Source organism: Hippopotamus amphibius, chromosome X (assembly GCF_030028045.1).
Source record: "Hippopotamus amphibius kiboko isolate mHipAmp2 chromosome X, mHipAmp2.hap2, whole genome shotgun sequence".
NCBI lineage: Eukaryota > Metazoa > Chordata > Mammalia > Artiodactyla > Hippopotamidae > Hippopotamus > Hippopotamus amphibius.
The window spans coordinates 19,522,486-19,541,515 of record NC_080203.1 but is presented as its reverse complement, the minus strand read 5'-3'; the positions used below and the strand labels follow the sequence as shown (position 1 = coordinate 19,541,515).

The 19,030-nt window shown below is 43.3% G+C and overlaps 1 protein-coding gene and 1 pseudogene across 3 annotated transcripts in view; both read right to left on the bottom strand.

Moving 5' to 3' along the window:
• GPC3 (glypican 3) overlaps positions 1-19,030 on the bottom strand; it is a 453,743-nt gene that overhangs the window by 29,594 nt on the left and 405,119 nt on the right. The gene's annotated exons all lie outside the window — the stretch shown is intronic.
• Positions 14,210-15,981, bottom strand: LOC130841739 (TAF5-like RNA polymerase II p300/CBP-associated factor-associated factor 65 kDa subunit 5L; annotated as a pseudogene).

Genomic DNA, 19,030 nt, shown 5'->3' with positions numbered 1-19,030 from the left:
AACTTCAATTAGAATAGCCTGGAAGCATCATTCTATAAATTCTTTTCCAACCAGAAAGGTTTGATATTTTTCTGAGCAAAACTAGCATTTGGGAATTAAATGTTGTAGTGCAAATCACTCCATGCTGAATGGATGTTGGTATCCATTTTACGGTTAAATGTGAGACACGTGGCCATAAACACCTATCTTCATAGTGTCCCTATAGATACAGACAGTAAGCTCTTAAGAGCCATCTCCATATTGCATAATGAGTATTAGCAGATGGAAGTTATTTCTAGATTACATAAGTTTTGGTTATGCTAGAAACATCAGCTTTAATACATTTGTATCAAAAAAGAACATTTTAAAACAGAGGTATTAATGAATGTAATATGAAATGGGCACATCTGTGGATGGCTCATTCTAAGCAGAGCAAAATAATTCTCTTAAAGGCATCCAATCTCTAAGCTCCCAGTTGAATTAGGCCCTGTTGAGTTTGGGCTTCTGTCTTTTCTCAGCACGAGATTCACTGCCTTTACTAGCTTGATTTACTGAAAGAATTAGATACAGTCTAGGTCCGAGAACCTGGCCTTTGGCCCCATGACCAAATGCTTAAAGTGATTCACCATTCCAAGTTGGTCTTTGGCCATCTTTATATTGCTGTAGCCAGTGTGTACCCAATTTTATTACTTAGAGACAGGATATTTTGTGGTTGAGTAAGAACTCAAAAAATCCCATAAGTTTGTGTTTCAAACTTAAACTTACCTACTGTGAAAGTCTGTGATTTTTATTATTGCATAGCTTTATAAACTTATACATATGTGCATGGCATAAGTATCATAAGAATTTAGAATAATGAAAAGAGATTGGAATTTTTCTTTTTGTCTTGAAACCCACATCTTGGTTGATCATATTATTTTTATTTCTTTGATGTTTATTTGCATTACCTTATAAATCTACAAGTGAGAACATTTCACTGACAAAAGGCAATATTGAACACCATTTAAAATAGGAAATTAGTTCCAGAACTTATTTTTTGAGGTATAGCAAGCTTTTAAAAATGGCATAAATGATACCAACAGACAATTTAGGCATCACCTTTGACTTCATCCAGCCACTCATACTCAGCCATTGTGCTCTATGCATTCAGATTGGCTATTTTTTTCAGGTGTCTTGATAGCTATTTTCTACAGCTGATCTGATTTGGTCACCAAGGAGGCTGAGAACACTAGTCAAATGGAGATTTCTTACTTGATGGGTCCTTATGGCTTCAGCAACAGGCTAAGAAACCACCATGTTCAGGTACTCAAAATCCCCTATCTTCTGTGCTGGTTTACATCAGTAGCCTCAGCCTGGGAGGAGCAGCAGAAGGACTGAAAGCTGCAAATTACTTCAGATAAGCCATGAAGTGGAAATCTCCTTGTGGATAATTAAGTGTTGCCTCTATGGTTGTAAGGGGCAGAATTAAAATGGAAAGGAAAAGACTTCCTATAGGTCTGTTTTTAATCCTAAAATAAAATGGTAATTGTGAATCACATGCCCTCTTCTGAAGGACATGGAGGAAGGATCTTTCACTGAATCTTGTTTTGAAATACGAAGTTGAAGCTGAGAAAGTACTTTACATATTCATATCAACCCTACGGATAAAAGGGACCAGTTCACAGCAGAATATACATTCTTTTCAAGGGTACATGGAACATTCTCCAGTATTAACTATATACTAGGCCATAAAATAAGGCTCAGCAAATTAAAAAGATGGAACTCATGCAAAAATATGTTCTCCAATCACAATGGAGTGAACTTAGAAATCAATAGTGGAAAGTCATTTGGGAAATTCACCAATATGTAGAAATTACACAACATAACCCTAAGTAAACCAGATCAAAGAAGGAATCACAAATGAAAATACTTTGAGATAAATGAAAATGAACATACAACATACTAAAACTTATGGGATTCAGGGAAAGCAGTGCTTAGGGGGAAATTTATATATATTATAATCACCTACATTAAACAAGAAGGAAGTTTTTGAGTCAATAACCCAATCTTCCACATTAAAACATGAGAAAAAGAGCAAATGAAACCCAAAGCAACCAGAAGGAAGGAAATAATGAATATTAGAAGCAAAATTAATGAAATTGAGAACAGAAAAATAATAGATAAAATCAACAAAACCAAAAGTTGGTTCTTTGAAAGATCAAAGAGTTGACCAACATTTAGCTGAACTGAATAAGGGAAAGAGAAAGAAGAACCAAATTACTAAAATCAGGAATGAAAAAGGGACATTACAACTGACCTTACAGAAAAAAAATTATAAGGAAATATTATGAACAACTGTACACCAACACATTAGATAACCTAGATGAAATGGATAAATTAATAGAAATACACAGACTACCAAAACTGACTTAAGAAGAAATAGAGAATCTGAAAAGACAAAGCCCAGGCCCAGATGGCTTCATTTCTATCAAATGTTGAAGGAACAATTAACAACAATCCTTCATAACTCTTCCAAAAACCAGAAGAGAAAACATTTCTAACTCACTCCATGAGGCCATGATACCAAAGGTATGTAAAGATAATACAAGGAAAAAAAAACTACAGACCAATATCCATGATAAGTATAAGCACAAAACTTAACAAAATGTAAGCAAAGCAAATCTGGCAACATGTAAAAAGGACTATATATCATGACCAAATGGGATTTATCCCAGGAATGCAAGGTTGGTTTAACACACAAAATGTAAACAATATAATACACCATATTACCAGAATAAAGAAAAAATCCCACATGCTTATTTCAATAAATGCAGAAAAAGGATTGGACAAAATTCAACATTCTTTCATGATAAAAACACTTAACAATCTAAGAATAGGAGGGAACTGTTTCAAAATGATAAAGGGCATCCACAAAAAACCCAGAGGTAACATCACACTTAAAGGAGAATGTATAAAAGCTTTCCCCATAAGATCAGGAACAAAAAGGATGTCAGCTCTTGCCTCTTCTATTCAACATTGTACTAGAAGTTATAGCCAGTGTAGTCAGGCCAGAAAAGAAATAAAAGATATCCAGACTGGAAAGGAAGCAGTGAAATGATCTTTATTTGCAGACAAAATGATCCCACATGTATAAAATTCTGAGGAAATCACTTAAAAATATTAGAACTAATAAATGAGTTCAGCAAGGTAGCAGAATACAAGATCATTATATAAAACTCAATTGTATTTCTATACACTTGCAATGAACAATCTGAAAATTAAATTGGGAAATGATTCCATTTACAATAATATCAAAAACAATAAAATGAAATACGTAGGAATATGTTTAATAAGAGAAGTGCAAAACCTATACTCTGAATACTACATAACATTGTTGAAAAAAACTAAAGACCTAGATAAATGAAAAGCCACCCCATGGTCATGGACTGGGAGACAATATTGTTAAGGTGCCAAGTCCCCCAAATTGATCGGTAATTTGCAGAAATTGACAAGCTGATTCTAAAATTCATAAGGAAATCCAAATCACCCACAATAGCCAAAACAATCTTGAAAATGGAGAACAAAGTTGGAGGCCTCACATTTCCCTGTTTAAAAACTTACTACACATATAGTAATGAAGGCAGTGTGGAACTGGTGTAAGTATATATTAACAGAATAGAATTGAGAATCTAGAAATAAACTCTCACATTTGTAACAAATCAATTTTGACAACAGTATGAAGATCACTTAATGGAGAAAGAATAGTCCTTTCAACACATGGTGGTGGCATAACTGGATATCCTCATGCCGAAGAATGAACTTGGATCCCTACCTCACACCACATGCAAAAATTAAAATGGATCAAAGACCGGGCTTCCTAGGTGGCACAGTGGTTGAGAATCCGCCTGCCAATGCAGGGGACATGGGTTCGATCCCTGGGCCAGAAAGATCCCACATGCCACAGAGCAACTAAGCCCATGCACAACTATTGAGCCTGTGCTTTAGAGCCCATGAGCCACAACTATTGAGCCCATATGCTGCAACTACTGAAGCCCACACGCCTAGAGCCCGTGCTCCGCAACAAGAGAAGCCACGGCAATGAGGAGCCCTCGCACCACAACAGAGTAGCTCCCACTCACCGCAACTAAAAGAAAGCCCACGCGCAGCAAAAAAAAAGAGAGAAAAAAAAATGAATCAAAGACATAAATGTAAGAACTAAAACTGTAAAACTCCTAGAAGAAGTGTAAATCTTCCTGACCTTAGATTAGGCAATCATTCCTTAGATACAACATAAAAAGCACAAGTGAAAAAAGAAAAAAATAAATTGGACACTACCAAAATGAAAAACACTTGTGCTTCAAAGGATACCATTAAGAAAGTGAAAAGACAACTCAAGAATGGGAGAATACATTTGCAAGTCATATATCTGATAGGGGTCTTGTATCTAGAATATATAAATACAACTCAACAGTTAAAAGAAAATAACAATTAAAAATGATCACAGGATCTGAAAAGACATTTTACCCAAGAAGATATACAAATGGCCAATAAGCACATGAAAAGATGCTCAACATCATTAGTTATCGGGAAAATGCAAATCCAAACCACAAGGAGATACCACATCACACCCACTAGGATATAATCAAAAAGACAGGTAATAACAAATATTGTAAAGGATGTGGAGAAATTGGAACACTCACACACTGCTGATGATAATGTAAAATAGTGCAGCCACTTTGATAAACAGTCTGGCAGTTCTCAAAACATTAAACATAGAGTTACCATAAGACCCATCAATTCCACTCCTAGTTATACATCCAAGAGCAACAAAACATGTCCACACAAAATCTTGTTCATAGCAGCATTATTTATAACAGCCAAAAAGTGGGAACAACCCAAACTCCCATCAACTGATTAATGGTTAGGTAAACTGTGATCTATTCATACAAGGAAATATTATGTGGCAATAAAAAAAATGAAGTACTGATACATGCTTCGACATGAATGAATCTTGAAAGTATTATGCTGAATGAAAGAAGCCAGTCACAAAGGACCATATATAGTATGATTCCATCTATATGAAATTTCAAGAATAGGTAAATCTGTAGAGACAGAAAGTAGATTAGTGCTTACCTAGAGTAGGAGGGGGTGGGAGGGATGAGGAGCAATGACTAAGGGGTATGGTATTTCTCTTTTGGATGATGAACACGTTCTAAAATTGTGGTGATAGTTGCACAACTCTGTGAATATACTAAAAACCACTGAATTCTACAATTAAAGTGGTTGAATTATATAAGTATGTGAATTATGTCTTAAAAAAAGCTGTTTCTAAAAAACAATGACCAGTTCATCAACCAATATTTAAAATGAGATTCCACAGAGACTCATATTAATAAATGCAACATTCTTCATAAAGCGGAGATTATCTATTTTCATTGGACACATCATATGAACCAAAGATAATCACTGGCTCAAGTTATTTTAGACTTGCTGGTCATTTCTTACCAGACTTTTCTGTGAACAAATTTATACTTTTCAGCTAAGGTTGTACACTTTTTAAACTGATCTCTTCTTCATGGAACATCTCCTATCTTTGGCTTGCTAGAAAAGCTGTGATTTTGTGAGCATGTCTGGGCCCAAGGAAAAGAGGAGTAAATATTAGACCAGATCCATTTATATTTTTACAAAAGTTCAAGATGACCAGATTTAGTCATATCAGCCCACGTACTCCATCTGCATCCTTGTCTCTACCTTTTCTGTTAGGAGAACCAACAAAAGCCCTGTAAAGAGGCTCAAGGGTTGGCCAGTGGAGCACAGCATAGATAGAACTACCAGTTTCAGGCTCTTAGTGTTGAATCCTGGTCATGACCTTTTTCTTGACCTCAGCACGGGCTGAAGCAGTGCCTGTGGGTCTCGTGGGCTGCCAACTAAAGGCTTACATGGCATAGACAAGTGTACTATGACGCAGAAAGGGAGGTGGCAGAGCAGAGGTTAGTACTAATAATTTCATGGCCTCTGGAGCCAAAAAGGCATAGGTTTGAATCTTGGTTCAACCACTGATTAGTTGTATGACCTTAAGACATTTACTTAATCTCTCTGAGCTTCATTTTCCTTATCTGTAAAATGGGGGTTACACCAACCTTTCATAGGATGCTGTAGAGATTAAATGTGGTAATACTAGAGAGAATAATCAGTGTCACCATAGAGAGAATAATCAGTGTTAAGTGTTATTATGTTTCTGTCTATTGTTATTGTTGTTGTTATTGCTAGGATGAGCTTCACTCCCACAATTCGTTGTGAATCTCTGTAACATGCAATTCTCTAATGTACAAAAGACCTACAAAAAGCCAGGCTCACTCACAAGTATGCAATTTAAAATTTAGAGTTGCACTGAAGGGATAATGAATAATTCCAAATGTATTATTTTAGCTGGGGCACTGGGCCCAAGAACAGCACATGGGGCCTTTAGCCTGGCTGCCTGCTCAGTCTCCCAGAACCCAGATTACGCAGGTTTCCAAAGCTACGTTCAGGATAAGCTGTCTAAACCAACTGCTGCCCCAGCAAATGATAGCCTAGGATGTACTTAAGCCAGATGGTCACGCAGTACAAGAATGCACTGTGGATCAATAATTATAGGTCTCAAGTGGAGCGGAGAGGCGTGAACCCAGATCTCTTAAGCATGCACTGTGAGTTACTTGAACACCATGTGCGCTATAGTCCCTCCTTTAGGGCCAGACTCAGGCACCCAGAGGAACTGTGATTCATGGGAAAGATACTGGGTTATAGAGAGAGAGAGAGAAAGGAGAAGTCTTCTGGGAACCCAGACCAGCCCAACAAAACTGGGCTGAGCACTGTGCTTTCCGCTCCTCCCTTTACCACCTAACCCCGAGAGGCCAGAGAGGCCCTGAACTATTCCCGCTGAGGCTATTCCGATTCTGAGCATCGAGTCCATGGAAAAAGTCAATGGCTATTTATTGGCACAGAGGATTGCTGCCATCATCACCAACAACAAATATTCATCAGCTACATGCGCTGGGCCGTGTAGCAAGGTAGTTATGGAAATGCATTTTGTCATCAGAAAGAGCTGGCCTCCAACTCTAGTTCTTACCTTACCATTGACCTCGGGCAAGTAATCTTACTCTCTGAGCCTCGGTTTGCTCCTGTACAAGGGCTAATATTAAAACCTATCTTACAGGCTTGTAAGAAGGATTTAATCAGATGATGAATTTGAAAGCTATTTGTAAATCACAATCTGCTAGCTGACTGTTGTTATGTGCAGAATGGTGGATACAAGGGTTTTAGAAAAGAAAGAGGCGTCATGGAAGGCTGAGGCCATCAAGTATGAGTTTTGTGGAGGAGGGTCTTGAAGTATTGGGAGGTGTTAGGACAGGAGAACAGAGGGCATCACAAGCAGATGGAACGAATGACCTGCGCAAAGGGAAATAGGTGGTAATGAGATTGGCATGTTCAGACAAAAGATGGACACTGATAGGTATAAAAAGTTCCAGAGGACAGTGTGGAATCATTAGCAAACCCATGGTCTCATGGTCTGAGTTCAGGGTTAATAGGCAACCTGGTCTGAGGATCTGGAAATGCAGGCTGCACACTCCTCACTACCCCTTGACTCCAATGCTGAACTGCCTGCTCAGGTGACAGGGCAGGGACATGTGTTCCCTCCTGGCCTAGTTGCCTGTCTCCTGGTAGTGCTTGCTACTGCACCACTGACGCAGCCCAGACAGCCAGATAAGAAGCTACGATGAAAATAACCACACGTCTATTAGCCACTGAAATAGCCTATTCCTTAAAGCAATTGGGTCCCTGATTAGAAAACTTTACTAGGGAATGAGCAAGTGCTGTGGAAGGCAGGAAGTTACTAAACAAATGGATCATATATATACATTTACATACACGCATATGTACATCGCATCATTACTGAAATGAGAAAAGGTTAATCATTGGAAGAACATAGCACAATTTAATGTGATGTGTTTTCTCAAAATCCAATACCCCTCTAACCTTGCTATTCTAATTTTACGAATGCTAGAGGTGTTTTATGCTTGAAGATTCACTTGGAAATCACTTAGGTCATCATTTGGATAGGCTTGTTTTAATTCACTTTCCTATTGATATCTGCCCCCGTGAGCAGAACAGATGCGGTGAAGGCAGCATAGATTTACAGACATTGCAGTGGTCCTCTTCCAAGAATGATCAAGGCTTTGGTTTCCAAAACATTAGAGATGAACTGATAAACCCTAGCACAGGTGCCTGGTGACCTGGTTGGTTGGCTCTATCCATATTCATCCAAATGACTCAGTGATGTGTTTTCAGCTTTTCTTGCCCTCGTGTTCTCCCTCAGTGCCACTGATTTTGTTAGCGCTTTAATATTTTACACCTTTCTGTGAAGTTTCTTCATTTGCAAAACAGAAATAAAAATGGTACCCACCCCACAGTGTTGTTGGGAGGAGAAAATTAATTGCTTCAAGTAAAATGTTGAAAACAGTGCGCGGCATATAGTAAAGCGCTCAAAAGAAGGGAGCTATTATTATCATGCAAAACCTATCATTACCTCCTTCATGCTCTCTCTCTCTGAATGGCACTGGCATCTGCCCAGTTGCCCAAGGTGGGAACAATGACCTGGTCCTTGACTACTCTCTCTTCCTCATCCCACCACATCTAAACAATCAGGTTCTGTTGATTCTTCTTCTTTAACGTGCATGGAGATTTCCAAAATGCAAGTCTGACCATGTCATAATTCTCCCATAACTCGTACTCTCTCACGCTCCCAACCTCCATACACACACACACGTAAAATCTCACACCAGCAAACCAGAGTGCTCCCTCTGATCTCTTGGTGGTGTTCCCTGCAGCACTACATTGAGGAGGAATATGAGGTCACATCTGGGCCCAGTGGAATGGGGTGCTGTGACTATCAATGTCTGCCATGAGAGGGGTGGGGGGTGGGGAGGCTGATGACCCATATGTTGTGAGTTCATAGATCCTGCTGTAGGATCAAGGCCAGGCTCCTTAACCAGGCATAGAAGGCGTTCATGCTCTGACCCTAACTAATCTTCTAGCCTCACCTCTCGCCTCTCTCTGCCGTAGCCCCACCAAGCTGCCTATTTTTCCCGGAACCACCATGCCCTTTCTCACCTCCATGTCTCTTCTCATACGATCCTCCTGGCTTGCAGTACTCTCCTCTTTTCACCTAACTCTTACACACTATTTTAAGACTCAGCTCACTTTCTGACCACCCTCCTCTGGGTTTGAAGCGTTTCCTCTGTATTTCTACAAGCCCATGTGCATACAACCATCAGTACTTTAACCACATTACATGATAATGATCTAGTTAACTGTCTGTGCCCCCCATGGCTCCTGACTAGACGAAGAGCTTACCTGGGCAGGTACTGTGCTTATTCACTGTTGTATGGCCAGGGCCATGCAACAAAAACTTACTGGGCACCAGTTATATGTCAGGCACTGGGAATTACCTGACTTCAAACTAACAACTGCTAGAATGGGTATTAACAAAGCACTCTGCCTAGGACAAGGATTCACTGAGCAGGAAAGTATGTTCGAGCTGAGTTTTAAAGGTAGAGAAGGGGAAACATTTATGGGCTAAGGAACCAGCATGTGCAGAGTATTAACAGCCACCATTTATTAGAACCCACCAAGGGGCAGGCACAGAGCTAAGTGCTTTATGTGTGTTGCAAATACAGGAATTTATAAAGGCCCAGGCAGGCCTTAAAGAGCAGAACAGCAAGTTCAGGAACAGTGAGATATTCAAGGTAGTTGGCACATAGGGTGGGGTAGGGATTAGTGGGTGACAAGATGAGAGAAGGAGGCTGGGCCCAATTGAGAAAGACTGGGCTGAGGGATTTGGCTTCGTGACTCCTCGTTCCTGCCTGGAATCCAGGGACGGCAAGGAGAAGGCAATTCAGACTTCAAGCTGGCATAGCAGGAAGACAGTAGACTAATTTCCACTCCTTAAGCTGAACCTGACTCTAAATTCCTTTGAGATGCTGAAAATCCTGTTTTAGGCTAACGTATGACTTCTGTATTCAGGTTTAGAAAGCCTCAGAACTGAAATGTGCGTGATTTCCCCAGATGCTGCCCAAACCAAATCCATCTTCCCTGATCCAACTACCGTTCCACATGCAGTGGACTGTGGGGAGTAGGAAAGCTAAGGTAGAAAAAAAACTAAACAGAGAGAGAGAAATTCATAGCTCCACGCTCCAAAATGCCTGAGTCAGAAAGATATTATTGCAGAAAAGTGCTATCTCTGGATGTCGACTAAAAATGATAAAGAAATTATGAACCCACAGACATGAAATCCCTAGGTTCCTTTTCCTGACTGATTTAGTCTTCTAGTGCTGTGTGCACAGACGGGTTCAGGAATCTGTAGAAGCAGAATCTGTGCATCCGTTCTGACTGCACTGCTGTGTACTTGTATAGAAAATCTCCAATTCCCTGGTCCGATCGCATTTTGGGAGAATCTCATTTCTCAGTCCTCTAGCAGTTGGTGCCGTTATGTGAGTGTGAGTAATATGTTGCCTCCCTACACAAACAAGAAAGAAATGTTAAAAAGGAGAGTGGGGGTGTGTTCCAAATTTAGCTCTCCTTCCAACCTCTGCCCATATGGTTGGTGGTTAAAAAAATGATTACTAAGCCAACAAAATGTAACCTGATAGTAGGAGTTCCACTCCCACTCTGTGAAACCAGGGCTAATACCAGCACACGGTATTCATTTGTCTTCATGCCGGCTGATATAGGGAGACTCAACTCTGAGAGTGGGTCTTGCTTGGATGCCCCATGAGCTGGCCTATGAGACTCCCATCCAGGTTTGGAATGGAGCTGAAGAGATTTCCACTGGTTAGCAGAGAGATTTCAGTGGGAGTCCATCAACCTCAACAGGGAATAAGAGGTTTTGAGAAAAAAAAAAAAGTTTATGGATCCAGTTAATAGTCTCCAAGGTAAGTTTCCAATTCTAGGATTGCAAAGGAATCCCAAAGGAATCCTAGATTTCAGAGTAACTGAAAATGAGGGGCTTTTTCATTTGTCAGCATAACTTTGGAAGAGAGAAATTCTCTCCCACTTGTGGTAGAAAGAGCTGTTGATTTAAGCCTAGAAACTTTAAGGATGAGGGAAGGAAAATAATCTTTCAAAGTACTCCCTTCACCCCACAGGCTGCTGGTAAATGTGTAACAACTGGCTCTCAAAAAAAAAAAAAAAAAGCATGCATGTCCATTTATTTTACATTTTGGTGGAATAAAGGATGTGGAACATACAACTTACAAATAATAAAAACTACACAATATCCTGTATTGTAAATTCCATATAGCCAGTTGATTTTCACAGAATGCTTTCACTGATTTTTGTCAGACTCTGGCATCTGTATCCAAACCAGGGTTGCAATTGACAAGCGAGTGTAGTTCCTGCAGGAACACTGCTTCATGTATTGGTTTACATTAAGGAGCAAGACAAAAATGAAGTGACAAAGATGTATGTGGGAACGTCGCTCCTTTATCAATGATGGGAGTGACTTTTCTGCTAAATTGGATAATAGTTCTCAAATACTGGAAGAGTAGTTTCAACAACAAACTCAATGTATTGTGATATTTATTCACAATGTGACGGCTACAGAGACAACAGGATCTAAAGTTTAATCTGCACTGTTAACATTTTTTTCCATCTCTTTTGTTTTTTAAAATATTTATTTATTTTTGGCTGCATTGGGTCTTCATTGCTGCACACGGGCTTTCTCTAGTTGCGGCGAGTGGGGGCTACTCTTCATTGTGGTGTGTGGGCTTCTCATTGCAGTGGCTTCTCTTGTTGTGGAGCACGGGCTCTAGGCGCGCGAGCTTCAGTAGTTGTAGCACATGGGCTCAGTAGTTGTGGCTTGTGGGCTCTAGAGCACAGGCTCAGTAGTTGTGGGCACACAGGCTTACTTGCTCCTAGGCACGTGGGATCTTCCCGGCTCAGGGCTTGAACCCATGTCTCCTGCATTGGCAGGCAGATTCTTAACCTCTGTGCCACCAGGGAAGCCCTCCATCACTTTCTTAAGTCTAGATTCTAGATAATCCACAAAACAATAAGTCAAGCCCTCATTTGTAGTTTTTGGTGATCTCTAGGGTGTAAATATTTCCATCATGGTCAATTTCAAACTACTGATGTGAAGACACTACACACAGAGTTGGGAAGAGTATATAGTACTTTCACTACTCAGGCACAATTAGATACAAATAACCTCAAGAGCATAGATAATAGTACATGCACTAAAATAATTGGGATGTGGTGAGTTTTCAGTATGTTTTCTTTGTTTTTAATAGAATATAATTATAAATCTATAGAATTTAATTTTAAATCATGGCTATTTTTAACAACTGGCTCATGAAAATTCTGAAATTAACAATTGGCTCTTGTGGGCCAGTGCAAGCCAGCACCTGTACCCCACTGCCCTTACCCCCATTTAGACTGCTGTTAGGGTCTATTGGGTCCATTGTGTCCAAGGGTAAGGAGAGATACATGGAGAGACACAGAGAGCAGCCTACTCCCCACTACTCAGAGTGCAGTCTGCTGCTCTGCTCTTTACTGCCAGTCTGTGAGGAGGTAAGTACAAAAGTTGAAGTAAGCACTTAGAAATTTTTATAGCAATTTGACAGAGAGATTTTTAGGTCTGTTGAGTCTCATAATTAAAAACTGTGGCTTGGGACTTCCTAGATGGTTCAGTGGTAAAAAAATCCACCTGCCAATGCAAGGAACATGGGTTTGAGCCCTGCTCTGGGAAGATTCCACATGCCACAGAGCAACTAAGCCCGTGTGCCACAACTATTGAGCCTGTGCTCTGGAACCCGTGAGCCACAACTACTGAGCCCATGTGCCACAACTATCGAAGCCCACGCACCTAGGGCCAGTGCTCCACAACAAGAGGAGCCACTACAATGAGGAGCTTGCGCACCACAATGAAGAGTAGCCCCTGCTCACAGCAACTAGAGAAAGCCCGTGTGCAGCAACGAAGACCCAATGCAGCCAATAAATAAATTAAATTAATTAATTAATTAATTAAAAAAACTGTGGCTTGTATTTTTGTAGGCCTTTTTGTCATTTTCTTTTTGTGGTAATTCATTTTTTTTGAAACTAAATACATTTTAATAGAAAAAAATATAAAATAACTCTTTTCAGAAAACAGAAATATTTAATCCTTTTTCCACAAATTAGAAATTCCTTTATCCTCAGAGCATAGTTTTCAATGTGTGTGTTTGTACTTAAGATTTGTTTCACAGACTGTTCATTAAATTGCTATTGCAAAGCAGGAGGTGGGAGGGACGGTCTCAGGAGAAAAAAGACATCGGAAAAGCCACACCTCAGAATCATTTGGAAATTCAACATTTTCTAATTCTATCTTTTGACTTTTCACTTCAATTATTTTCATTTCTTTACCACAATCTGTCCTTTTGGGGAGAGAATTGTGAACAGAAGTGCAGGCAAGAAAAGAATCTTTCTTCCCCACCATCACTGCAAGAGCCCAAGACTTTCTCAATCAAATCTACCCACCCACTTCTAGAAACAGGTCGGCCGGAGTGATCAATCGGTCACCCAGAAATTTTCCCTTTCTCCCAATACACTGTGCGACCAAATTCTCTGAATTCCCTGAACCTCAAAATTCCCAGTATCGCAGCCAGTGCCAGGAGTAAAACCTGAAAGATGAGAGCAGAGAAGGCCCCTCTGCCAGTGCTAGGTTTCCTCTTCTCAATAATAATAATAATTATAATTATAATAACAGTAATAAAAAATCTTGGTTCTCTGTAATCACGGAAAAGCAAAGACATTTGCCAGGATGACCCCTCCCCCTTTCCTAGTTCCCGCCCCCGCATTCCTGCCCAGACAGAGTCCCTTCCACCCAGTGACACTGCAGCACTGCTCCCGGGGAGGGCGCCCAGCAAACCTCCTCCGGCCAAGTGCAGCCCCAGCGAGGCAAGGGCATCTTGGCTCCAGAGACAGGAAGGGGCCAGCACGAGGACACAGTGAGATCTCCGTGATTCCTGATCTCATGTTCGTTCCCCGTCACTGCCCTTCCTTCCCTGTCCTTCCACACTTGGGGGCTGAGCGAAGGGTGGCAGGTTCGGGATGTCCGAGGGACGAGGGGGGGATGCAGGGAGTCTTTCACAGTCAGTCAGTGATTCCATCCGTCTGTCCTAAGACTTGCCATCTGGAGGCTTTTGCACGCCCAAGTCCATTACATGGAAGATAAAAATCAATGTTCCTGATTTTCTTGTGTGATTCTGGTCATCAGCAGGAGGTTGCAGGCCATGAACTGCACGATCAGCACGCTGCTCATCCGGCCAGTGTAGACGCCCACGAGCTCGCTGGACGAGCCGTCGGTGGGCGCGCTGCAGTGCGCGCTCCTGATGTCCCAGACGCGCACCGAGTTGTCCATGGATGCCGACGCGATCAGGCTGCTGTCCGGGCTGAAAGTGAGGCTGGTGATGTTATCTGTGTGGCCCCGCAGCTCTTTGTACAGGGTCCCGGACGCCAGGTCCCATAGCTTCAGCCGCTGGTCCTCACCTGCCGACGCCAAGTACTTACCATTGGGGGAAAAGGCCAGAGAGAGCACGGGGCCGCGGTGGCCCGTGAAGAGCCTCACCGAGTTCCCCTGCTGGGTGCTCCACAGCCGGACTGCCTTGTCGGTCAAGCCCGTGGCTAAGTAGTTTGAATTAGGGTGGAACTTGACGCAGTCCGCGTCCGCCAGGTGCCCGGCATAGATCCGCAGTGGGTACGTCCGATCAAACGACCACAGCCTGGCCGTGCAGTCGTGGGACCCCCTGGCGAAGTACAGGCTGTGCGGGCTGATGTCCAGGTCCCACACACGGGGTAGGCGTGGCCCTGGTACAGCACAGTGTTGGTGAAGCTGCCGAGGTCCCAGTACCTGATGGACATGTCCTCCGAGCAGGAGAGCAGCCCTGAGCTGTCCGCGAGGAACCTGGTGCTATACACTGGCCCGCAGTGTCCCCGCAGGACTTTCATCTCCGTTCCCGCGTTATCGTCCTCGTCGTCCTCCTCCTCCAGGATGTCACAAGCCAAGTGGATGCGGGACACATCTACTTGATGGGGTTCAGATTTTAACTTCTTGGGACGCAGACTCCACAGTTTGATACAGGAGCTGTCAAAGCCAGCGGCAAGCAGCTTGCTGTCTGGGGAGACCTCTGCCGTGTTCAGCAGCTGCTCCGTGTTGTAGAAGGCGTAGAAGCAGATGGTGGTGAGGGAGGGGGGGCCATCCTTGACGCGCTTAATGCTCTCCTGCAGGACCTCCAGCGTGGCCTCGTTCTGCAGGATGGGCACGGGCACGTCGGCAGGCTCCAGGACGCCGCCCTCACCCCGGGAAGAGCTGCCGCTGGCATAGAGCTGGTAGTCCGTCCTCTTGGCGGGTTGCACATCCAGGTGGATGTGCCAGGTGAGGACTCTGCACAGCGCGGTGTTGTTGTCACTCTGGAGGTAGCGGAGAAGGTAGTCGTCGCTGTCTCCCTGCAGGCGGACCACGTACTTGTTGTCCAGGAAGGCCCGGAGCCGGAAGTTAGACAGGATGTCCTGGATGGTCTGGGTGGTCTGCAGCTGCTCGATGACGTCCTTCTGGCTGGCGTTCTGCAGGAACATCCCATGGAAGCGGCTGTAAAAGCTTTCCACTGTGCTCTTCGGGCTGTTCTGGACTAGGTTAGGGTGGAGGTAGACAAAGAGAGGGTAGAGGAGAGGCATCACTTCGTGGCTGTGCTGGGAGTCAGAATCGGTGAGAAAATTCCGCAGCCGTCCAAACTGTACTTCATATTGCTGGGGCTCTGCCTGGCAAGGGGCTGCAGACACTATGTTGGCACAACCAGATTCGGATTGGACTGCGAGGCTGGCGGCCATCTCCTCGGCGCTCTGTGACAGCCGCAGGCCTTGCTTCAGTGGGCGGTCTGCATCCCCGTACGGCCGGCCTTTGAGGTAGCAGGACACGGCCATCTAGATCTGCTCGGTGCGCACCCGTTTCATGACTGAACATCCCAAGCGGCTCCCGCTCCCCCCGCCCCCGCCGCCGCTGCGGGGCTCGCCCCGCGTCCGCCTCCGTGGTCTCCGCGGCAGACTCGCGCTCCGCGGCCGGCCCACCCGGCCCCCGCACCCCGCCGCCCCCGCGGCGGCTCTGGGCGGCCGCCCCACGACTGACTGACGCGGAGCCGCCGCCGGCTCTGTGGTAATTCATTTTTACTACATTTTGCAAAACTATTGGCCCATGACAGATTTGGGAGGAACAACAACTGCAACAAAACAAGCAAACAAACATTCCAGTCCTTCACTAGATAAGTTGAGATTCACTGGACTATTCTGTGAAGCCAGAGTCAGAGAGTGGTGCAGGAGATAAGGGTAGACTGGACAACCTTGATATTGACCATTCAGCCATTTAGGGCTAAAGACTTGTAGCTGGAGGAGGGGCTGTATCCCAGTTTGCTTTTCTAACACAGGGACAGGAAGACCACAAGCCTGGAAATAATTGGGGAGAAATGAGAACTGGATTCTCATAGTAGTAAAACAAACCTAGAGGCTGTGAGTGATGGACAGGATGTTGAAAAGAACTGCTCCCTGGAAAAGTCTGCCATTCGTAAGGATCCGTTTGCTTAACAAAATAGTTGCAGAAAATCATAATTGGTGACAGGTGCTCAAATGCAACCAGAGAATCTCTTCTCCACTCCTCTTTCCTTCCCGGAGCCTGAAAAACTGCCTCATTGGTTTGCTCCACCATCTTGGTTCTCTTTTGCTCCACTTACATGTTTGCATCATAAAACCATAGCATCTCAGAGCTATTCGGGACCATGGAAGTCAAGAGCCCATGGTGTAGGTATCTATCCACTCTCTGCCACCGCACTCCACCCCCACCCAGCCAATCTTTCTGATACATGGTAACTTACTCTCTAGTCAAATACCTCCAGAATCAGGAAGCTGATTTTTTCCTAGAGCAACTCATTCCACTGAGGAATCTCTTAAAGAATTGGAAAGGTCATCCTTTTGTCAGTCAAAATGTATCTCCTTATAAATGCCATGTGTTGGTTCCAGATGTACCCTCTTCTTCTATATGCAAGACCTCTACATAGTAGAAGACAACATTCACATCTTCCTAATTCTCCTCTTTTACAGACTGAGCATCGTGACTGTTTTTTTCAGTGTCCTGCCACTGATCCTGTTTGCAGATTCTTCACCATCCTGCTCACTCTCCGCAGGATGCACTCTAGGCCACAGACACATAATGTATCACACAGCGTGTCCTCCCCCTCACAGGAACCACTACCCCTGTGTTGACTGGAATAGGGATCTCATCCCTCTTTGCTCACAATTTCCACTGCTAGAGATTGAAAGATACTTTGAGGAAGCTAATGAAAGAAGCAGTGAGGGTGAAAACTACCAAATAGGAGGCAAAAGGAAGCAAATGCTGACAAGTAAACACTGCGCATGGATAACAAGTATTTATCAAACATCTACTAAGTGACAATTGTGGGGCAAGGGAAGAGAAGGAAGCAGAGGTTGGTGACTGAGAGCTGATAAGTGCACATATAAGATGACAAAGACTTGCTTTCTACCCTCTGAGGAGCTCATCACTAATCAAGGAAACCAATTCATTCTGAAAGCCATCCTGAAGGTGCTAATGAGATTGCTCCCTGCTCTAACATATACTGTTCTCAGACACCAGAATTTGTAGAGTAGCCTCTACTCCATTTTCATTTACTTGGTAATTATATTACTGGTTAAGGCCACCAATGAGCTGCAAATGAAGAGATTCTGCCTGCACTGGTACTCCCACTCTCATTTGAAAGGTTTATTTACCATCACCCATACCCATTAGGACTGTAAAAAAAAAAAAAAATCAAAAGGCGGTTTTTAAAAATCAGTAAGTATATTTAGAAACATTAAGAACCACAAGTTCTATGAATCATTTTTCTGGATCATTAAACATCTCTTACCCAGGTGTGTACGTAGGCAGGCTCTATGACAAGATTTCCTTTTAAAAAGACTAAAAAAACAAAAACTTGCCAGTAACTTCATTCCTACTAAAGCAAGTTGGAAATCTCCTTGTACCTGGCACAGGCAAATAAGGGGGAGAAAGAGGTGATGGTTGTTCCTCTATTTTTTTTGCCACATTAACAACGTTAACAGACAGCATTGTCTGAATTGGAAAGAGACTTGATAGCATGTACACACATGTGTGCGTGCATGTGTGTAGTTTTAGGGGTTTTGTGGGAGGGCAGTGACTGTAAGGCATCCGATGGCTCTGAGTCCCTCCTCCTCTCAAAGCAGGACCTCAGCCTGGCTTCCAATCTGATCTCCACCTGCATCCACTAGGACCATGCACGCCACACGCTCTCAGCTTCTGTCTCGTTCTGCAGGCTCATGATGCCTTGTTTCCCTGGGCTCCTCTGATTGGGCTCCCGCAAGAGGCCACTGTTCATCAGGGGAACGTAGGGCCATCACACAGGTTTAATTAGACATCATATCTTTCTCTCTTTCTGATGTGATATTTCTTCCTTCAGGCAGCACTCCCCATTGGAGGGCACACAAGCTGGTGCTCCCAGAACCCTTGGGGCCGAAGTGAAGATCCCTCCCTGAGCGGCGGCTCAGCTGGAGGCTTTGGGCTTGCCACCTTCCTGCTGGTTCTGCTTCTCCTTTTCCACCAGTAAGTATTGAGCCTCTCCCTCCTAGTTCTTTCTAGCCACACTAGATTATGGCAGTTAGTTGAGGCTGTCACTAAACTGCCCAACATGGCTTCATCCAGAGAAAATCAATCACACCACTTGGCCACACTCATATAGTCAACTGTTTTCTTTGAATTTGAAAACTGATTACAAAATATAATACAATAGTCACAAATTGCTCACACTACCCCTAACACTCCCCCAATCCTTAGAGTTTTGTGGAAGGCCTGTCAACAAGTATAAGCATTATAGCATCACCCCTGATAAAAGCCTCATAGCCTAATGGCTCAGACGGGAAGTATTAGAGGGCAGCAGACCTACAAAAGTGAACCCCAGCGTATGTCCTTGCCCTAAAGCATCTC